This window comes from Tiliqua scincoides, chromosome 3 (assembly GCF_035046505.1).
Source record: "Tiliqua scincoides isolate rTilSci1 chromosome 3, rTilSci1.hap2, whole genome shotgun sequence".
NCBI classification, from domain to species: Eukaryota; Metazoa; Chordata; class Lepidosauria; order Squamata; family Scincidae; genus Tiliqua; species Tiliqua scincoides.
This window is the reverse complement of record NC_089823.1, coordinates 135,614,899-135,639,097: the sequence shown is the minus strand read 5'-3', so window position 1 is coordinate 135,639,097 and position 24,199 is coordinate 135,614,899. Positions and strand designations below refer to the sequence as shown.

The 24,199-nt window shown below is 41.9% G+C and overlaps 1 protein-coding gene and 1 pseudogene across 1 annotated transcript in view; both read right to left on the bottom strand.

Moving 5' to 3' along the window:
- LRMDA (leucine rich melanocyte differentiation associated) overlaps window positions 1-24,199 on the bottom strand; it is a 923,478-nt gene that overhangs the window by 741,539 nt on the left and 157,740 nt on the right. The window lies entirely within an intron of this gene.
- LOC136647289 (5S ribosomal RNA) lies at window positions 17,884-18,003 on the bottom strand (annotated as a pseudogene).

Below are 24,199 nucleotides of genomic sequence, written 5' to 3'. Positions count from 1 at the left end.
ACACTGGTTCCCAACCCGTGGGCCATGGACAACAGGTGGGCAGCAAAACCCTGAGAAGAAGTCCATGAGGTCCTAGAAAAAAACATTGCATTCGATCACTTCCAGCATCTCGCTGAGCAGGCGGTGCTCCGCAGATCACAAGATAGGACAGAGAATGGACCGGCAACAGCTGCAGCTGGCAAAGAAAGTGGTAAACCACAAACCTTTTCTATACATAATAAACTTAATAAATTTCTAACAAATCAAATATAATTGTATTTTTGTGTGTGAAGGAGATGAGGTGGTACATGTTGTCCATGAGACTTTCAATTTCTGCCTCAGTGGTCCACAGGCTCCTAAAGGTTGGGAACCCCTGATTCAAAATGTATCTTAGGATCTTTTACTAAATTTTTAATAATGACTGTACAGTTCTTAGGTAACAGTTACTGGTAGGTTATTTTTCAGAATCTGGCCTCAGGTAAAACCAGACAAAATTATAGTCAGACGCCTACCTAAGGTAAACCCCCAGATTTATCCGAAGGTCATAAAAAACTCCATGATTTTTGCTCAAAACCTGCCCTTGACTTATCTGTAGGATTGACTTATACTTGAGTGTCTACGGTGAATGCTGATTTGGTGAGTATTATATAAATATATTTGACAGACACTGTACATCATCATCATGCATGTATCAACTTAAACAATGCAATCCAAGAAGTAAAAATAAAATTGGAAATATTGAGACAATTTACCTGTACAGAGGTATCACTTAATGATGGGGATATGTTCTCCGAACCTATCGTTAAGCAGTTTCATTATTATGCAATCCTTACCTTTGTGCTGTGTTGGTGGTGTAGGTGTTGTCACTAGGAGGCCCCAACACGAACCCACACCAACATAAATAGTTTTAACTACTATACAGTAAACCAATGACAGATTGTCATATATGTGATCTGTCGTTGGTCGGAATGGGACTAAGTAACACACACCTGTATAGAATTTTTGAGAGCCTAAGCCAGAGGTTCTCAAACTGGGGAGTTGCGACGCCCCAGCCTGAGTAACACAGCCTTTGCCCCCTTAAGGGATGGGGGAAGGGAGGAGAAAATGATCCCCAGGATCGCACCACTGTGGGGGTGGGGGGCTTTTTAAAACTGCCTTACCTGCTGCTGGCGTCTGGGTGGTGCTGGGAGCCCTGTGGAACCCTCTGCAGGGTTCTCGGTGGCTTGCAGAAAGTGAAAATAGCGATCATGACCCATTTCCAGTTTCACAATCACAACCCGGAAGTGGGTTGCAGTTGCTATTTTCACTTTCTACAAGCCACAGAGAACCCTGCAGAGGGTGCCACAGAGTTCTCTGGACCCCAGCAGTAGGTAAGGTAGGTTAAAAAAACCTGATCCCCCTGCCCCTGCAGAAGCACATTCCTGGGGATCATGTCGCTCCCTTTTTCCCCAGCCCTGCACAAACTTACCTCAGGAATTTAATTCCTGAAAAGTTTGAGAACCCCTGGCCTAAGTCTTAAGACAGAAACTTTTTCACAGAGGATGACTACTGTTAGTCAACACCAGGGGTGTCTAACGTTTTTGGCAGGAGGGCCACATCATCTCTCTGACACTGTGTCAGGGGCCGGGGGGGGGGGAGAATTAATTTACATCTAAAATTTGAATAAATTTACATAAGTTTACATAAATGAATATATTAAAGATGAACTTATATGAATGAATGAATGTCTTGCAATAACTCACGGCCTATAAAAGGCCTGGCACAAAGCAAGGCTGGCCTTTCCTTTGCTGCCGCTACTGCATCACAGATGTAAAACAGCAAGCAGTGGAGGGAGCCCTCATCCCACAGCGCACGTCAGAGGTCAAACAGTCACCCTCAAGTTGAGAGCAGTTGTGTCGGGCCAGTGTGGATCCAACAAATCTCTGGAGGGCCAGAGGTTCATTGGAGACTGGGGGCTCCCTGAGGGCCGCAATGAGAGGCCTCGGGGGCCGCAAGTGGCCCCAGGGCCGGGGTTTGGGTACCCCGGTTCAACACAATAGAAAACCCACAACACAGAGCACAGCTGTTTGGACGGATACAATGAAGTTGTATTTTCTGGCCCTTTAAGTTGTCTGAATAGGAAAACCACACATAAGTCATTCTAAGTTCCTCAGAGAAAGTCCAAGTTATAATAAAGAACAGCATCACATAAATCACCACCAGCATTGTACCAAGATCATTTAAATGAAAACAAAGCTACAGTATATAGATTCCCAACCTCATTCACAGGTTAAAGTACTCCTGGAATGCTCGTAGCCGTTTCTCATGCTTCCACCTGTATACTAGGTATTGCTATGTGTCCTTCAGTTCAGCAGGTCATTTCCTTTAAAAGTAGGGCTTAAGCAGTTCTACTGCTTACTGAGATCCTGTGGGAAAAACTGTCGTAGATTGTTGGGGAAAGAGGTCACACACTGAATACAGACATCATAGTTATTTATATAGAGCCATCAGTGTGCATGGTATTTTAAACAGCGTGACAAGACAGATCCCTGCCCCAAGGTGCTTACAAACTGACTACTGACACAACAGAGACAACAACAGGAGGGATGGGGGATAGTGGCAGAGGTGAACAGGAGAAAATATATGCAGTGGTCTCAGTTTCTAATACTATAGTTTAATTAGAGGAAAGAATGGGGACTAAGATGTGCCAAATCTTCATAAAAAGGGTAGGCTTTAAGAATGAATTTGAAGGAAGCAAGCAAGAAAGCAACCTCCAGGAGTCGGTTCCAAATATAAGGCATAGCAAGGGAGAAAAGTCAGAATTGCTTGAGGTAACAAGAGAGCTTCAGACAACTAAATGTGGTGGAGCTGAAAATGTAATGGGTGGTGGCAAGAGAACAGTAGTAGTATATGAGGCCTGAGACCTAGGGAAGAGTGATGATATGGAGCAGTGTTTCTCAAACTGTGGATCAGGATCCACTAGGTGGGTCGCGAGCCAATTTCAGGCGGGTCCCCATTCATTTCCATATTTTATTTTTAATAGATTAGACTTGATGCTACCATGGGATGTGACTGCATTTGGGGAAATGTTACAGACCTGTACTTTTAACAAGCTACTATGCATATTATTTTAACAATGACAGTCAGTGGGACTTACTCCTGGGTAAGTGAGGGTAGCATTGCAGCCTAGGATTGCTAAAAATTTTCCTGCCTGATGTCACTTCCGGTCATGACATCCCTTCTGGTGGGTCCTGACAGATTCTCACTCTAAAAAGTGGGTCCCAGTGCTATATGTGTGAGAACCACTGGTATGGAGAGTTTTGAAGGTAAGGAGAAGGAGCTTATACTGATCTGGTAACACAAATGAAGTCAGTTGAAGGACTTAAGGAGGGATATGAGCATGCAGTAGTGGACCTGCCCTCATTGCGTCCCGAGGCAAGTCTGCCATATCCCGCCTCCCCAGCAGACTCATACAATGCTCAGCAGTGGGCAAAAGGCCTTCTGAGGCTTCTCTCGCTGTTTTAAACAATACTTCTGGTTTCCTTAAACCTGCTTAAAACAGCAGGAAAAGTCCCAGAAGGCTTTTCACCGGCTGCCGAGTGCTCGGACGGGCAGGCGTGGTGGCACAGCAAGTGAAAGCAGCAGCGGCAAGTGTGGTGCTCAGGGCTTTTGCCCCCCCCCGCCCCTGCGCCAGGTCTGCCACTGTGAGCATGACATGTTCAGTGCAACAGGCAAGAGAGCAACCAACTGTGGCTTATTGGGCTGGGATCAACAGTCAAAGCTGTAAACTCCCTTCTCCCTCTGTGCACGCAGTTCACCCTGCGCATGCGTGAAAGGAAGGAATTTGGGTTTCTTAAATCATAATCCCATGTTGCACACATACATTGACATGTATTTACACAAAGGCCACAAAGAATCCAGAGTGTTCTTCCAGACACTGCCAAGGGCTTACACGTGGCTTGGAAACAAGTTTAATTAAAGCATGCTCTCTCCCTACTGTACTCAGGCTTGCTTTTGAAAATCCCTCAACTTTCAAGAGTACTGTGGTTGCTTGAAATTCAGAAAATGCACTGTGGACACTGACTTTCCAGCACCGTGCATTTCTAGAGGCCTACTTTTTGTTTGTTTGCTTGCTTTTAAGCAGACACAGAAAATAGCATTTAGCAAATGAAATGCAAGCTCCCAGGCTTACATTTCTAATGCTCATTTAAATCTAACTGACAAATCCTGGAATACAGTTTCCCATGCATAAATATAAACAAAAATGATGGTTTAACCACTTGTAAATATTTATGACACTTTATTAAACCTAAGTTACAATCCAAGTGTAGTGAAAAAAAATCCACATATTAGCCCCTTTCCCCTTAATAGGATGCTCTGCAGCAAAATTTAATCACTTCATACGTAGGTAGCTCCTATTTGTGAAACTGGTAGTTCCAAGAACACTAATATGAAAATTGAAGTATTTATCACTATTTGAAGATAAAGCCATCCATCAGCAATTCACCGATGGAGCAGAAATTAACACTTTTTGGATATATACTTACTCTATTGGAGAGTATGGAGAGCACCTATAAGGATAGAAAGTGCAATTGCAGTTTTTGCCTATAAAATCTCATTCATGAAACCTGAAGTATAATTAGTTTGCTCCTTATTTCAAATTAAGGGAGATCTATATCTACTGAAGTTAAAAGTTCATCTTCCAGTATTAAGAAACAGGTTGTATTCTTGGTAAAAGGTCTTAAGATGCCATTCTGGGAGGCCATGGGGAGCCCTTACTGTGTCAACAAAAATCTTAATGAGCTTCTCCCCATTTTTGGTTTACTTTGTACGCTTTAGAACTCTCATGTTACTGGTTTGTACTTATACAGCTTTGGGTCTACATCTAGAAAAACAATTAACAATAATAAAATTGAAGTTATGCTGGACTGCATAACAGACTTTTCACATTGCTACTAGTTGGTACTATTCCAGGCCAGGGTTGGTTCCCAATTCTAGAGAAGGGGGTGAATTCTAGAGAAGGGGGTGAATTGCTCTCTTGTGCCAGTTCTGGAAATCTACCACATGAATATTACACAGGCCTACAAAAAAAAAAAGAATAAAAAAAGTTGCCAAGGATGTTTCAAAGAATTTAGAATATTATGGAAGCACTGAATTCAAAAATGGTATAGGTTTTGCCCAATTGGCTCTAGTTTGGGGGGTATAGCGTAGCCACCTTATATACCGATTCAAGCCATGGTATCTGTTTCTTCATGAGGTAGCTGCTTGAATCTGCACATAAGGTGGCTATGCCATACGGCCCTCCCCCCTCCCCCCAAAAAACTAGAGCCAATCAGGCAAAACCTATGCCATTTTTTGATATGGCATCTCAAATATACCTAAGAATAGGTTTATGTTTTAAGACAGCAAAATGTGTGTAGACCTGTGTTATCTGCTGTCACTATGTAGTGTGGTATAAGGCAGGCTCTAGTTTTCTATTTTCAGCAGTAGTTGCCAAGCTTTTTTGACTTGTGGCTCCCTTCACCTACTGGCCATGGCTTCCCATTAGGGCTAAGTCCTGTGCATTGTACAGGATGGTGGGTTTTACACAATGCCCGGGGAGCCATGGCTCACAGTTTGGGAACCACTGATTTACAGGTTCCTATTTGTGTCCCATACAAACTGAATAAGCAATTTCCAATTCCATTGGCTTTAATAGTCATAGAATAAAATATTTTAAAAGATAGTCTCTTGTATTTAACACTATGATTCACAAAACACAAGAGTGTATGAGACTCCCCACTCTGTTTATCAACAAGAAAGAATACCGAAGAAGTTCATCATCTCAGTTTGGCACAGCATTAATTTGCAGAGTCTACTAGAATCCAGGCAGTTTTTAATCTAGTACTTCATACCACTGGCCCATGTCACTGCTGAAGCCCTGAGCCAAAGGGCTCTCACCAAACTCTGGCCAAAGTAACTCCATTTTGACATCAGCAACCTGACTCTGCCTCTGGTCTTGAAATGATTGTTAGCAAGAACTGTATACCTTAGAACAGGGGTGTCAAAAGTTTTTGGCAGGAGGGCCACATCATCTCTCTGACACTGTGTCGGGGGCCGAATTAATTTACATTTCAAATCTGAATAAATTTACATAAATGAATATATTAAAGATGAACTTATATGAATGAATGAAGGTCCTGCAATAGCTCAAGGCCTATAAAAGGCCTTGCACAAAGCAAGGCTGGCCTTTCCTTTGCTGCTGCTACTCCATCACAGACGTGAAACAACAAGCAGTGGAGGGAGCCCTCATCCCACAGCTCACTCGAGAGCCCAAACAGTTGCCCTCACGCTGAGAACAGTTGCGTCAGGCCAGTGTGGGCTCCAACAAATCTCCAGAGGGCCAGAGGCTCATTGGAGACTAGGGGCTCCCTGAGGGCCGCATTGAGAGGCCTTGAGGGCTGCAAGTGGCCCCAGGGCCGGGGTTTGGGCATCCCGGCCTTAGAAAATAAAGCTCAGAAAAGACAGATGAGAGTGCTAGAAGAAAGTTTTGAGGGAAGCAATCTTGAGATGGGACAAAGAAGTATAGAACTGCATAGGTACTAAGAAGGGAATGAAAGAAAAGCTGGAGAAAATATTTTTGGAGAGGCAAAGGAGAAGGATGATATACCAGAAGGAAGACAGAACAAAATAAAAGATTGAGAAGAGAAATCTATGGGGTATGACCATTGCTGGTACAATTCCCCTCCCCCCCCCAAGGCCTGAGAACACAAATGTCACCTCATACACACATTTTAGAATCCTGCATCATTCAGTTGCCTAAACAGCTAAATGGCCTTACTATGCATGGCTCTGATGAGAATGTGCTCAAGAAAAATGGTAAAATATACAAATATTAATGTGTATAATAAAAGTTATATACCCTATAAGGAGATGATCTTTACTCTGTAGTGTAGTGATTTTCAAACTTTTAGCACTGGGACATACTTTTCAGAATGAGAATCTGTCAGGACCAACCAGAAGTGATGTCATGACCGAAAGTGACATCATCAAGCAAAAAGAGTTTTAACAGTCCTAGGCTGCAATCCTACCCACAGTTACCCAGGCATAAGTCCCATTTACTGTCATGGTTAAAAGCACATACATAGTAGCCTGTTAAAAGTACAGATTTGTAACATTTCCCCAAATGCAGTCACATCCCATGGTAGCATCAAGTCTAATATTAAAATTAAAATATTGAAATGGGAACCCACCTGAAATTGGTTCATGACCCACCTAGTGGGTCCCAACCCACAGTTTGAGAAACACTGCTGTAGTGTGTTTCAGAACTAGTAGAACATTAGAGCAATATTTTCAACCCGGAATAAGAACATAAGAACATAAGAACAGCCCCACTGGATCAGGCCATAGGCCCATCTAGTCCAGCTTCCTGTATCTCACAGCGGCCCACCAAATGCCCCAGGGAGCACACCAGATAACAAGACACCTCATCCTGGTGCCCTCCCTTGCATCTGGCATTCTGACATAACCCATTTCTAAAATCAGGAGGTTGCGCATACACATCATGCATACACATCATGGCTTGTTTCCTCCAGAAACTTGTCCAATCCCCTTTTAAAGGCGTCTAGGTTAGACGCCAGCACCACATCCTGTGGCAAGGAGTTCCACAGACCGACCACACGCTGAGTAAAGAAGAAAGAGGAAGACAATGATTAGAAGGACAGAACAGAAGCTTGACATAATGAGTGGTCAAAGTCCCTTAGAGAGAAAAGAGGCCATCAGTGTAGGTATGGAAGCAAGTCAGAAAAATGAGCTAAGGTTCTGTAGTATATAAAATAGTGGCAATGGTGATGAAATCAAGTATGGGCAATTCACTCCTGGGTATTCTGCAGCTGCCTTACGTTTAGCTGCTCTCAATTTGTACAAATAAGTCTACAGAACATTCATATTGGAATGATTTTGCTATGCGCAACAATAAATGGTCTTGTATTTTTCCTATTTTCCCTAGGGTGTGCTATTGACCTTACAAAACTAGTTTATTTTTCTATATAAATGAACAAAACTGAAAGAATTCATCTACCACTCCTACCCAAATATTATGCAGAAATTTCCAGCTTTCAAAATATAAGTCCATCTACTATTATCTGTTCTGCCCTTTACTTCTATGGGCCAGCAGGGGGTCCTGCTTTACGTTCTTAAGCAGAGATGCTTGTAATTTACATAAGCATTTAACATATTACCATATAAATTTGCACATAAGCCTTAATACACAAATGCTTCTGTCCTCATTTTAAGTCATATTTCCAGCTTTTTCACTCTCTATTATCCTCTATCAACAATATTGATACCCTTGATTACTTCAATATTTATGTCCTCCTTGATATAAGGAGCAAGACAAATCAGTGACCTGATAACTCACACTAAGAATGATTAGACTGTTGGGATGTTATTATTGCTACAAACCATGACCATCATGCTCAGTGGACAAGGGGGTGCATACTAAACAGTATAAGTTTCGCTTCTCTAGATGACCCCCTCCTCTTCCCACCTTGGTAGCGGTATTAGCACACCTCAACTGAAGGTCAAAGAGGTTGAGGAAAGGTATATCCTACTACATCCACCTCTCTCTGACTTTTTTCAAGCCAATGTGATGGGAGTACATAAATTAAGGAAGGAAAGGGCTCTCCTCCCAGTTCCCTGATCCTCAGCTTGTCAACTGGCTGACTCCAGGATACTTTGGGGCACTAGAAAATCCAGTGAACATAAAGAAAGAGCTCAGTGTGACCAAGAAACACAACTCCTACAATATGTAACCAGGAACTGTTACTTATTTCTAACAAGAGGCTTTCATATTGGTCAACTCACCTGCACCAGCGTGGTATCATTTGAAAACCTGTGATCTAAACACAGTACTTATGCTGTTTAGTCAGAAATTGTTTGTGGTCTTTGGAATTCAAACACTTCCACAGGATCTCCGGCACAGTTAGCTGTCTATCCCTAGACTTGAAAACCTTTCTGTAATATCAATGAAACTGAGCCAAAGGGACAATAATGTCTGAGGTCTCTAGAATTTGAGGGATGACTAAATCCAGGCAACTGGATCCTCTGCAAAAAACAAGATAGGGCCACTGTGACATAGAGCAGATCAGACAATGGAATTAAGGTGGCTGGAGCAGGCAGAGAAATTGGAGATCCAGAAAGAGATGATAAAAGTGGATGTCAGAAGATGAAGGCAGGTCCATCAGGGCAGCAGTTCAACTCCTTGCCACAGGACGCTTTGATGGCACCTGACCTAGATGCATTTAAAAGAGGATTGAATAAATTTATGAAGAAGTCCATCACAGGTTACAAAGCCATGATGACTACATGCAATCTCTGAGTTGCAGAAATAGCCAATCTCTGAATGCCAGGTGCAAGGGAGTGCAACAGGATGTTGTCTTAAGTTCTCCCCTGAGGCATTTGGTGGGCCAAATTTAGCTATTCAACTATTCAATTTCAGACGGAAACCCTTTCCAGATACACCCATCTAGCTGAAGGGGAGGGGCTTTGGCTTAGCAGTATAGCATATGCTTTGCAGGTAGAAGACCCCAAGGTCCACCCCTGATAGTTCCAGTGTCAAGTAACTTGGGCAGCCAAAACCTCTACCAGAGATTAGAGAAAGCAATACTAGGCTAGATGAAGGAATGGTCCAATTCAGCCTAAAGCAGTTTCATACGTCCAGGCAACAGCTTATATAGCATGTCAGGCTTTGCACCTTCTTCAGAATTTCCAACCAACCCTTTACGCCCTCAAGCTACAAAACTGTTGGCTTCTCACAATTACCACATGTCAATAGGGCAGTTTAAAAAGTATTTTAAGAAGGAAAAAAAAAACAGTAAGGAGCTGGTTATAAGCTTGCAATGTTTTAAAACTGTGTTTCATTAACTCTGTGACTTGAGAGACTGAGCTCCTGGGGTTGCTTTTTCTGCACAGGTGTAACCACGAAAGAATAAAGTGAGCGGATCCAGAGGGGAGTTGGTCACTTCATTTATTCACTTAATCTGCCCGGCTATTGCTGGCCAAGTTTGCTCTTGGAACAGTGAAGGCGGCCAATTAATTTATCAATCTGCACTCTTCTCTGCCATAACATATTTTCCTCTTGCCAACAAAAAACATGTCCATTATCAGCCAGGTCCCTGTCCTCCCAAGGCGGCTTCTGCAGCTGTATAATTACACTTCTTCTTTTGACAACTTGCATGATTGTTTTCCTAACAGTATATTACTTCGTTAGTACTTTCCAATATACGTTATTTTTAAACTGTCACTTTTGCCCAACTCATCCCAATTCGCACTCGTCTGTTTATCATAACAATCATTAATAACTGTCACTCCACGCCATCAATTTAACGAACTCACTCCCTCATTAGCATGTTCTAGCATTTGTTCCGTAGAAAGCCTGATTATTTTCTACAACAGGCCAAGCCAATTACTTTAGTGAAATGGAATCACATTAATCAAAACTTAACAAGGTGGCAAATTTAAAGATATCTGATTGCAAAAGACAGCATAACTAATATGTCAATGTCAGAGGTACTATGTAGGTATGCAGCAGCTGTACTGAATGTATCTTTTCATGGAGGAGGCCCCATGAATTTTGACGTTTCATACGATCTGACAACTACCAAAGTGATATCGGAAGGCTAGCGGCTGGGTTGAGCTGCTCCTGATGACTTCTGTGGATCCTGGCAAGGACAGCACAGACATGGGGAGGGAGATGAGAGAAAAAGAAAATGGTGACCATCCATGTCTGTACTGCCTGCCAGACAGCAGTTCATCATGTCCCCCATGCCAAGACATTTTCTTTTACACTTTAGAATGATGATGCTCATCAATCACTACTTGACAAATGCACCAGAAACAGCTGCAAAACATGCATACCCTAGCAGTCTGAAATACGCTGACGCAATTCACTGAAATATTATCTTTTTTGCTCAAGTCTGTACTGCGCAGGCAAGGCAGAAGGGCCAGTCTTGAAACATGCTTTCATGGTGATTTTTTTAAAAAAAGAAAATTTACACCAATGGTGTTTATATCTTCCCTTTTTTTGTCAATTGAGGACTATTTTTAGAAAGTATATTTTTATCATTTGCTAGTTTGAATGAGATGGCATCATGGCAACACTGAAGATACCAGATTAGATCTGCCACACAAAACAATGACTTGAATAAAAAAAGAAGAATGGAAACACTGATACATGTTTAAAAAAAAAAGAATACAGCATAAAAAGGGATTACAGGTTTTGCTGTATAATGTTATTAGGCTTGGTTTTCATGAAATTGCGCTATGATTCATTTTTACAACTTAAACAGCTATTTGGTTGGGTTGCCAGGTTGAATGTGATAAATGTGTATGATAAAACAGAACAAAGAAGGGCCACTGCTTGTAAACCCACCACATTCGTCAGTGTGTTAACCCATTCCAGTCAAGCCTATACGGTCATCAAGTTTGCCTGGTTCATCTTAACATATCACAATAACAGCTTGCAATGAAGTAGCAAAGTGTAGTATTTTGAAAAAATACACACCTAATTTAAGTCTTAGCTATCATCCGTTATATTTTTAGGCAATCATTTAAAACAATTATTTTAATTCCAGCTTGAAAAAACATTATTGAACAAGTTCATTTTATTCTTTCGCGACCCAAGAAATCATTTTACAGCTTCATCTTCCCTATATTCGAAAACAAACTGAAACAGTCACGTTCAACCTAGGTGTAGGTGAGTTATAACACAAATGTGCAGTCACTGTTTCATATGAGTAATTTGCACTCAAAAGGTTAGCCTGTGCCCATTTGAAACTGGTATCTCAAACCCAGTGATGAAGTTATATGATTGCATGTATCACAGATGTTGTATCATCTGCAAGGGCACTGGGTACCTTCACCTGGGTACCATGCCTTGAGAGGGTATCAGCGCACAGCCTCCCCGGGCCTCCAAAGGTGTTTGAAAAGTACTTCCAGTTTTCAGTGAAAATCAGAAGTGCCTTTTGAGGCTTCCAAGAGGCTTCCAAGGCATGGTACCCAGGGCATTATATCCCCCTGCCCCTCACTGGCTCCAACTATGTAAGCTAAGAGAAACCATTTTCAATACAAAATCTCTCTCTCAAAAGGGAGAACAGTTTCAAAAATTGATATTTGTAACAAAATATGCAATAATGCAAATCCAGCACTGCACTAAATACACAGTCCTTTGCATTTTCATGGCACTGTATTTTTCACCAAAACCTGCTTTTGAAAGATGGGTCCACATCTGCTCCACAAAGGCAATACTCAATACGTATCTGGAAGAAACTGTGAATATGATTACATTTCGACCTCTCAGCCTTAAGATAGCTCACTGTTTGGAAATTGTACTAAATGAGTTCAATGGAGTACTTTTTAATGGTTTGCAGAAGAAAAGTATTTGGGGTTTGAAACTTTTTTTGCAAAATCTTCCTATACTTGGAAATTTCTGGACTTGAGAAATATGTCTGTTTGTATACGGAATTCACAGATTTTGGCTTTGCTTACCAGCGCACCTTCATTTGTACCCATGAATGCCATTCTTCCCCAAATGATGCTCAGAGACCTTTGGAAAGAAAGGGCTGATTGTTCTTTAGCAGAAGCAATATTTTAATACTGATGCCTCTTTCAAAAGCCTGGAAGGGAGAAACAGCCCTCCATGGAGATCTTGGGACAGATAAGGAGGGATACATTCTCTCCAAACTTATAACTGGAAATGCACAGGCTCGCACTGGCACAAGGAGGGGTGCTCACTGCTGGTAAGCAGGTGATTAGGCTTATGGAATACTGCCTTTGAAAAACATCAACATACTTTTCAGTATGAATCAATATTTGGAGAGAATGAAAAGTTTAAAGCAATTATATTTAAATTTATATCCCACTTTTGTGTCATAAAGGCATTCAAAAGTACCTCGACACAAAAGAATAGCATATAATCATGCCTAAAAATATTAAGTTCAAAAATTAAAATTAATGTACTAACATAGAAATGTTTAATGTCAGCCCTATAAACTTGAAGCGTGTTACCTTACCGCATTGCCGTATTGAAATGTTTGACATTTCATAGAAATTCAGTATTGGTGCATTGAAGCAACTGTCAAACTTTGTTATTTAATGCTGACGCTCAGTTTTAAATACTGTAATAATTTGATTTTCGCAATGAAAACTGCTCGTGAAGACTTCAAGATGAAAGGCTGTCTAAGTTTTGCTCCTTGCCTAGTTTATTTTTTACAAAACATGCATCAAAATTCCTCACCTGAGGAGGAGGGATTTTCACCCATTCCTACCTCCCCTTGGCAGCCCCCCTCATGCTGCATCCCATCTTGGTCTAAAAAGTCCCTCAACCTCAGGCACAGGTTTTAAGGAACTGTAGGGAGGGGGCTAATATCAGGATGAGGGGGTTAGGGAAACTCCTGTACAGGAACTTCCATCCAAGCACAGTAGAGTGGAACACATATGCAGGTATCTGAAAGGAAGGCAAAGGCATTCATTACTGCTGTTTAAGTTCCTCTCTGTTTTCAGATAACCAATGCAGTCCTATCAGTGATGCATTAAAGACCCACACTGTATGAGCAGCAGCTTTCTTGTTTTATTCCTAGGAAAAAATGGCAACCTACATATTAAATGACTATAAACATTAAAGACAATTAAGCTAACCTGATCTGAACAAGTCTGATCCCTTTAAGATATAGCATGTGAAAGCTTTATCTCCTGCCTTTGCCCCCTTCTTTGAGCTGTATGCAGTGCTCAAGATTAATCCCAGGGGGAGGTATTTTTTTTTTATTTCTTATTCTACCTATCTTTCATCTTCACCCCTAGACTAAGCAGATGGATGTGAATTCAAAGTTTTCTGATCTTTAGCACAAGTTATGGAGGGTTATCTTTGACTGTATATCTTTCTGCTGGCAGCGCTCCCTTGGTGATGAAGGATTAACCACCACAGCTGTCTCTTCCTAGAATGATGCAGTGCAGTTCTCCTCGACACGACAGCATCACTTAATCTTAATGTCCACTCTTCCAGTGCAGCCACGCAGGACAAAGCCAATCAACATCAGATGCCACCAAGATGGACCTACTGCTTGGCCCTGGAGTCTTTCGGCCTCACACACCTATTAATCAACATCATCTAGGCCAATCCCAGAGTTTGCTTTCCGGAAACTACATTTAAACTAAAATAGGGTGTATGTTTTTTGGATAGAGGGATTTTTCCAGGTACATTCATATGAATTGAACGAGCTAAAGGTTTAATCCAATAAATAATTACTCCCCCCCCCCAAGAAGTTTATCGGTGCAGGCTTTGGTCTGTTACAAAACTGTAATTCTTCATGTGTATAACCTGACAGTTGTAACACAATCCCATCTTCAGTACTGATGACCTCATGGATTGAAATACTTAAGAAGGGATAATAGTTGCATCTCAAAAAGCAATATTTTTTTCTTATGATTCACATTTCACTAACAAGTACAAAATAAAGCTTTAAGGACATCAAAAATGGGTGCTCTCAAAGCAGAACACAGGACATTCTCAAAATCAACATAACATCACAATTGTTCAGAAGCATATTATTTTGTTGTACGCCTCATAAGAAACTTGTATGATTGGCCATTATCCCCAAACAGCAGATGAGGAAGGCAAAGCAGAGAGAATAGCGGTTTCTCTAAAGCATGGAATTCATGGCAAAGGTGTGATATAAAGTACAGGTGTCCCCTGTATCCATGGGTTGCATACCCGTGGTTTTCAAATTTCCCCCCATCGTCCTCATGACTCACCTCTTTTTGTTTGCAGGAGTTAGGGCACAAAAGTTTTTTCCTCTTTTTGCTTTGGAACAGGAAGCAAGAAGCTAGACTTGTAGCTGCTGGAGGCAATAGTGAGAACAATAGCGAGGCAACAGCGAGAAGTCTTCTGTGGCCCACTTCCCATTAGCATTCTTACTGGCACCACCTGTATCATTCCTCTAGCAGCTATGAGTCTAGGGCAGCCATTTTCAACCACTGTGCCGTGGCACACTGGTGTGCCGCGAATGGTCTGCAGGTGTGCCATGGAGTTTGGGCAAGGGTCATTTCTTAGTAGGGCCATTGGAGGATGTGAGCCTCCCACCAAGAACATGGTGTGCCTTCTCAATTGTCATAAAACTGATGGTGTGCCATGAAAATTTTAGTACCTTGCCAGTGTGCTGCGAGACAGAAAAGGTTGAAAATCACTAGTCTAGGGCCTCGCTACATGCTTCCAAAATCTTCCTTTTGCAAAGTGTTTGCAAGTGAAGAGAGGTAAGTCATAAGTGCAATGGGGAGGGGAGAATTTGAGTAGGGTTCACTGTGGTTTTGGGTTCCTGCCATCGTAGCAGGAACCTACCCCCCCATGGATATGGGGGGGGGAACGTCTGTAGTGACTTCCCAATTCAGTGCCTTAGCTGCTACGCCACACCAGCTTCTGCCTTGCCAAGGCTTATGTCTGCTACTTTAACTTTCCTTTGGGCTCTGACTCTAGAGCAATTATAATTTAGTGGCTTCCCTTTTCTTCAGTTACAAATAAGTCAAAGTCCTCCAAGGCAAATGAAATAAAATGGTAAATTATAGCTGGAGTTTACTAAACAAATGCAACCTAGTTAAATTTAGAAAAATCTTCACTTTTGCTTACATTTGCAATTTTACTGCTGAACTACTGGTATTTCTTACTTATGCAAACATTAAAATGTATAAGAAACCCTCTTGTGTGCTATATATGCAGCAACTACTCATGATTTATAATACCCAATTTAGGAAGAAGAAAAAAAAAAGCACGCACACACAACTAACCCTGATTTAAATCACAGATTACTCTGTAAAACACAAGCAAGGAACTATTCCAAATCCTAAATGTAATTTAAACATATTTATATTTTACAGTGATGTATTTTCCTCTTTCCCTGTCTTACTACTGTAAACTTTCTGTAATTATATAAGCAATTTCCCTGAGGTCACAACATTGATCACAGTAATATATGGCTCAACTATCACAAAACAACAGCCTGCTGTAAAATATCAGTGGACATCACTACAGAGTTTTGTATGGGCAATAAATGCAAAACAGGGTGCATAAACAAACATTCCCAACAAGATACTTTAACATAGAATACATGATTCTTCTCTTCATCAACGTATCACAGTCCATGAGAGCGTTAGATTTTAAGATCAGGGATAGGAGGAAAAAAAGCAGACTAATGACAGGAACAAACTCATCTTTAGTCAAGGGGAAGCACAATGTTTGCCAAAAACCACATCTGCTTCAATCACACTTCACTTTTAATACGAGTACTGCACTAAATGAAGCAACACAGGAACAAACATTAAGAGAAACAGGCAACCCTCAGCTACTCAGGGGCACTGCCAGCTCTTGGTGCACTACACCCCAAAATACATCATTAATACTGACATGCGACTTAACGATAGCTCCGTTATCCAGCCCCCTTCACTCCTCCAACTCTAGCGTCCTCAAGTGCCCAAAGGTCTCAAAGTGCCTTCTTGCTGTCTCTTGTGTATGCAAATACAAACCCACCCTTGTGTTTGTGACATGGAATCACTTTTCTCTCTCTTCCTTCAAACTCCGGTTTTGACATTCAAACCAAGTGGTAGTTATGAAGCACTTGGAAAATGATTACATGCACAGGATGGACTTCGTCAGTTTGGGATTTAAGAGAAAATAAACTCTGTGTCTAAGCATGGCATGCCATAGGACTGCTGCTCCCAAATTCAATTACAGTTAACACACAACTATCACAACCTATAAGAAACTGCTCAAGAAACTCCCCCACAACTGCTTCATCATAACCCCAAAGAGAAGCACGGCTAGGAAGCTTACACAGCTTCAGAATTCATCTTTTGGGGGGGGGGGTGGCTAAGTTATATAACTACATAGCTGCTTCTAGCACATGTCGTTTCCTTTCAGACTCACATGGATATATAAAGAGAACTCTTTGATCATCTCAATTAAGGTGGAGCTTGGGGAAAGCAACAATCTGATATATGCTTATTCCGTTTATTTGGACCCAATCCTATGGGTGCCTTCCACTGTCAGCAGAAGGTCCTCTCTGTCAGCGACGCAGATGCAGTAACAGCTTGCACAATGGGTCCACCAGCATGAATTGCTGGTGACTGTGTGCACATACCACCAAAGTGCCCAGCCACTGCTGGAGGAGTAACATTGGCAGTGAAAGTGGGCGGTGAACATGGAGGGAGAGGAATGAAGCATTTGCGGGAAGGAAGTGGGGGCATGTCAGGGAGGGAGGGAGGGGTGAATCCAGCAGCAGTCACATATGGCAGATTCTATACCCCATCTTTCAGCTTAACCCACCCCCTGGCTCTCCTTGTATTCATGCCCACTATAGAGCTAGCATAGCTCTGAGGAGAACTCCGGAAAAAAAATATTTTCCCTTACCTCTCACAGGTATCCTGATCAGCCCACCACAACAGCATGCACCTCCATGGCATCCCTGCATGCTACATTTGGGCTGTATATGTACTTACCACAATTATATTACACCTCATAGTAGTTTGCAATATAAGGCAGTGGTTCCCAGACTGTGCACTGCAATGCATTAGTCCATGGCACACAAACAGGCGCGCAGCAGGATGTCCCTGAGCGCCCCTCCTGTTGGCTCTCCCAGGTGCCACCATCTTGGATCTCATGAGATTTCTCAGAAGCCAAGATGGTGGTGCCCATCTGAGCTGGGAAGAAGAGGCTGCAGGGTGCCATGAACCCAGTCAGTTTAGAAACCACAGATATAAATAGCTGACAATCTAACAGACATGATGCAGAAGGGAAAAGGGACAGAAAAAGGACAGCAAATTCAGGTACCAATTTTTACATAATGGCTACCTAATGACTAGGGAGATGGTTGGCAACCTTCAGTCTCGAAAGACTATGGTATCAGCCTGCAGCATCCGGTATTCCCAGGCAGTCTCCCATCCAAGTACTAACCAGGCCTGACCCTGCTTAGCTTCTGAGATCAGATGAGATCAGGCATGTGCAGGGTGACAGTTGCTGCCAATGCATTAGGCTAGCGTTTCTCAAACTTTGAGGGAGCTTTACTCCCTCAGTAAGTTCTTGTGGGGGAGGAGCTAGGGCAGCGACAAAATCCCCAGGATCAGGGGGCAAGGGGGAAAGCTTCCAACTTACTGCAAACGATGTAGGGCTGCAGCAGGCTGCAGGAGGTGCGGGGAGCGCTGCAGAGGGCTTCCTGACTCTTGGAATCTTCAGTAAAAGCAGGCGCAAAGCACTTCTGTTTTGAAGGAGGTGCTTTGCACCTGCTTTTATTGCAGATTTTATGGTGACTGATTCCTGTACGAGTTGAGGTCAAATCAACACCTGGAATTAAATCTAGAAGCAAATATCCCCACGTTGTCTCCTGACAGGAATGACCAACTACCAATATCTAAAACAGTCTCTAAAACAGCTTTCAAAAGCAGCCCACCACGGAGACTTTACAGTGCTTGAGTCTCAGGACGATGGAGGTATAACAGACTATTGTTAGATCTAAATGAAAGTCAAAAGGTCACCACACTGAGCAAATTGAGTTAGTCAAAAAGGTCACTCCTGGCCTTTAATGTGCTTCAGTCTGAGCATCCTGCTTAAAAACTTATATATAGAATTGGTGTGAGTGATATTTTTATATATTCGTGTGAGTGACATATCTTATAACACACCAATCCTTCCTTCCGAGTAGTCACTGGAACATGGAGACAAGTTGTTGGTTATACTAACAGCTCAATCCTATGCATATCTGAAGTACGTCCCATAATAGTCAATGGGGCTTACTCCTACATAAGTGTTGATATGATTGCAATCTAAATAACTAAAACCTCAACACAACAGCCTGACAATAATCTCCTATCACGGCTGGATTTCTAAACTTTGGTCCAGTTGAACCCAATCAGTTCCACCTTCCCTAAGGCCAAGAAAAAACACACACCCAAATCAATTCTCCAGCTCTGTGTTGGCTCATATGCATGTGTGTTTAATTTCCTTTGTGGACCAATGACAGTTAATAACTCAGCAGCCCTGTGGGGTGTGAAGTGTTCCTGTGTCCAAGTACAAGACCAATGGTACAAGACCAAAGGTCAAGACCAATGGTACAAGACCATTGGTCAAGACCAATGGTACAAGACCAAAGGTCTCTACGAAGGGCTCTTCGTTCAGGCTTCTTTGGCACGGAGTAGAGACCTTTGGTCTTGTATGGTTACAAGCCTAGGAACCTAATCTTATGTATGTCTACTCAGAAGTACGTTTCATTATCATCAATGGGGCCTGCTCCTAGGTAAGTGTTGATAGGATTGCAGCCTAAATTTCATAGCCAATATCAGATATGAATTGGCCTAACTTCCCAAGGAGATATGACCATTCCTTCTCTCTCTGAGACCACTGCTTTTGGTAAAGGGTGGGACTTTGGAAGTCAGTAGTTTCTACGTAGTCAGAACCGGCTTGCCTTGGAGCAAATTTCCTGCTTTTGTTGCTTTTTGTTTGTTTTGAGACTACATGTGCTAGAGTGCAGTGGCTATCAGACATCTTTCTTTCTCACACACCCGTACTCCCCAATCTTGAAACTTTTCAAAAACTGTTGAAAATAAAAGTTTGTTGGAGCCATTTAAGTATTTGTAGATCCTGCCTGGACTTAGCTCCCTGTCCCAGAAAGGCATTTGTCCAAAGAGGCTTGTACTTTTCTACTTTTTGCAAGGTTTAGGAGTATCCTCTTCCTTTCTACATGTGAATGCCTTGTAAAGATGAGTGGATAAAGTTAGGTCTATTATCAGAACCATTGTGGACATTTGTCAGACGAAAGAGTAGCTAGTACTCTTTAGTAGCAAAGAGTAGCTAACCTCTTTGCTAGGTTGCAGTACCAACACTGCAGAGGATTTATTGCAGCTATCAACTCAATCAGGTGACACAAGGATTCCGCTTGACCCTTGAGAGTTGTTGCCTCTGGGCTGGCTCCCCAGTCTGAGATTTTTGTCAAGTCCCCATCTCTGCTTTAGTGACTGATGAACAGTTTCCTTCCTCGCATACCAGCTTGCCTCCCCATCTGTGGTGTTGGGGAGGTTGCATTAGGAACGAGGGCATTCCTAATACAGTAGACCTACTTTCTAAGATCAGTAGCCAAAACTCTCTGGCCAATCATGAGAGCCTGAGGGGTGGGGTTACTTAGGAAACAATATTAATAATGAAATTGGGAGCTGCACTGTGGTCCCACTGGAGTGTGTTGGACCAGTGGGCCCACAGTATGTCAGAACAATGAATGGCCTGCATGATCTGGCGTTAGGAGCCCTCGGTCACAATCCTAACCAGGTCTACTCAGAAGTAAGTCCTATTTTGTTCAATGTAGCTTACTCTCAGGAAAGTGTCGTTAGGATTGCAGCCCTGGGCTTTCACATGGCCATACAGTAGCAGAACAGGAAGAGGGATCAGGGATGCACAGGGCCTCCTCACTCTGATGGGCACAGATTGGGGGATGCATCCAACATGATGCCTTAATTTTTTAAGGTAGATTTCAGGCCCTCCCACAGCATAAAGTTTGGGAACAGCTGGTCTAAAAAAAAGAAAACGTAGGATGTGGCTACAGTACACTGCAAGTTTTCTGCCCTGGAAATGATGTATCATTAAGAGAAGAAAGAGCAAGTAGAGTTGTAACAGGAAGATGCGACAACACTTATTCATTAATAGGGAAGAGAAGAACAGCCTGATGGGGCTGTCTTTTTCAGTGGCAGCCACACATCTCCCACAACATCTTGCTTCAGCCTCAGTCTCAGTGGCGGAGACTAGATAGGATGAGGTTGACAAGTGATCACCAGAAGACACAAATATTATACAAGTAATCCAGAAACAGGTGAAATAGCAATTTTGATGGCACTGACCTATTTTATACTCAACCTAAAAGCCACTCTACCTGTCAAGTTTACTCAAAATTTCAATTAAAAATAAAGCATCTTAGAAGATGGACATTACCAATTTACATCAATTCTCTTCTAGGGCTGCTCCTGCTTCTGAGGCCAGTAATTTATATGAGCTGCATGTTAGGTGTTAATAGAATTACACATATGATATAGTGAATGTTCTTACACAATCTGAACTATAATAAATTTTATAAATTTTGATTGCCGGTTTCTCAAGCCATCAAAGCTTTGCCAACAATAGCCAGCAGAGGTCTATTACAGAAGTGGCATTAATATAGAAATCATCACCAATTCAAAGCAGATAATAAAGGACTGACATATTTATTATCATTATTAATTAACAGTTATCCGAGATGGAATTAAATCAATATGCTGCTCTGATATCATTTTAACTAGTTATGCAAATCAAACATTTAAAGCCCATGAATGGATATAAATGCCATTCAAAATTCACTTCACACTTATTACTGTAATATCAGAACTTTCAGGCTTTGCCAGTAAAAAAAGACTTAATGCTCATTTAATTATGCTCAGACATAAAGCTTATGGAACGAGAGTTGAAATAGCTGATTAGTTAGGAAGTCACAGTAAGGCTGTAACACGAGGGATAGACAATGAGATAATAACACTGAACATCTCGAGCTTTTGCTCAGGAATTTTCCTGGCAGATCCTATTAAAAAGAACAATGAAACGTGTAGGAGAATTAAAAAAAAAAAAATTACAAAAGTTGAATCTTTTTTAAAAACTAAAGAAAGAAAAAAAGGAGTCATTAGCTGTCATTAGAAAAAAATAGGAAAAAGTTATGTTATTTAATCTAACATTTTTTCTAACTGCACAATGATGTTAGGTGCTTGTGTCAGGGATGCGGATGTTAACTCTATCTACTGATAAGAGACAAAGTCTCTTGTGTCAAGACTAGATATTTGAATAGCATGAATGACTGACAGAGACTGACAATTAGCAACAACTGGCCTGAGAAAGGGTTTTGACCTGATGGTATTGGAGGCGACATTTTGACAGGCTTTATGCCCATGGTAAGGTCAGTCAAGAGACTGCCTTGGCTAATAGTGTCAAGCCACTGGCAACCCAATAGCCAAACACAGAACTTCAAGCCAAACCCTCCAGCATTATGGAAAGTAGCATCTCTAAAGAGACCTTAATCATCTCCACTATACGATAGCGAAGATTCATCAGAGAGGGAAGACACGAACTTATTCATGAATGTAAACTTAAAGTTATCAAAATGCCCACTGTGAAAAAACACAATACTTTCCTTCCACAATACCAGCCTGGACCATCCTGCTTCCTTCTAATTTTGTAATTCTAGCCTTTGACCTTTAAAATAATGAAACATACTAACACATGTGAACTTCATGTTGGTGTTTGCAGACTGTCTGCTATGCCAACAGCATCCATTACATTTAGGACACAATCCTATGCATGTCTACTCAGAAGTAAGTCCTATTGCATTCAGTGGGACTTACTCCCAGGAAAGAATGGATAGGATTGCAGCCTTACTTTTGTATGGAATTGTATTTATTGTGTACATAATAAGTCTACAGTTTTACATTATTTACAGTTTCTATTCCATATTGCTGTGGTTCTCAAACTTTTAGCACTGGGACTCACTTTTTAGAATGAGAATCTGTCAGGACCCACCAGAAGTAGTGTCATGACCGGAAGTGACATCATCAAGCAGGAAAATTTTGAACAATCCTAAACTGCAATCCTACCCACACATACCCAGGAGTAAGCCTCATTGACTATCATTGTTAAAAGTGTATACTGAGTAGCCTGTTAAAAGTACAGATCTGTAACATTTCCCCATATGCAGTAACATACCACGGTAGCATCACGATTAATATATTAAAAATAAAATATTGAAATGAATGGGGAACCACCTGAAATTGGTTCGTGACCTACCTAGTGGGTCCCAACCCACAGTTTGAGAAACACTGCCCTATTGCATGACTCAATGCATCATAAGTGCATTATTCAAGGCTCAATATGCCCTTTTCACTGGTTTCTGTCACTTGGCAAGGCCACCTTGTAGTGGGACCTAACTCAAAGATCTATTAGAGCACTGTTTCTCAACCAGTGGTACTTGTACCACCAGTGGTACTTGAGATGACGTCCAGTGGTACTTGTGGGACCCCCAGACCCCTGCCAGCTGGCATCAAGATCAGTAATGCAACCCAACAAGCAGCAGTAGGAAGCTCAGCTCAGTGGGCAGAGCTCCAGTGTGCACTTTTTGTGAGCTCCAAAAAACCCCTCCCATCTGCCCTGAGCCTCTTTACTCATGTTTGTCATGTTGCGACTGGCCTCCCAATCAGAAAGTAATGGGTGATGACATCATTGCCAGTTACTCCCAGTGGTACGTCCAATAGGTAGACCATGTGAAGTGGTGCAGTGGGGGAACATATGTTGAGAAAATCTGTTATAGAGAGTGAACAAATACCTTATCCATCCTAAAAGTATACTGTACGTACCCACATTACTTCTCCATCAGAGGTTCACAGAGCCCAATCCTACCCCCCCACACACTGGTACAGGTGCACCAAAAAGGTATCCAGTGGGGGGGGGAGAACTGGGAAGCTTCAGAGATGAAAGGGGATTTAAGCCCCTTACACTTCTGTAAGCCTCCTGGTTAGAGCAGGTTCAAGAAGAGAAAGGGGGTGAAATTGCTGAAAAAGAGGGATAGGATCCAGCATGCATCTTCATCATCATCACCAGATCCTCCCGCAACCTCCCTGGCCTGTCATGCTCCCTATGTTCACTGTTTTGCCTCCTCCCCACCCTCACCTCAATAGGACTGGGCTGTTACTCATGCCTCCCTCCTCCTCTATATATACAATTATAATTGTATTTTTAAAGAAAGGCTTGTGTTCTTTGTCATAAGATACAAACTATACTGCTGACTAAAGGAAGCCATTTTCCTAGAATGGCAGATTTTGAAAATGTGATGCAGTGCTATAGGTGCACATTATAAGCATGATCACTATATCATATTTAATGCAGTAATGCTAAAAAAATTCTGAAGATACTGCAGTGGATGTCCCGTCTTGGAAGAATACCAGTTCGGATGTTAGAAATTTGGATTGAACATAGGACAATGTTCAAGCATACAACTGAGCATACAACAATCATGATGAGCAGCCTAAAATGGCCAAAGGCTGCTTGAAGCACTTTCACGTCCTTCCAGGAAACAGAAGCTTAGCTAGTACTTTGAAAAAGGAGATAAATGCATCTGCCCTAAAATCAGGTTTAACTGTGTTTGGTGTTCACATAACCAGTTTCAAA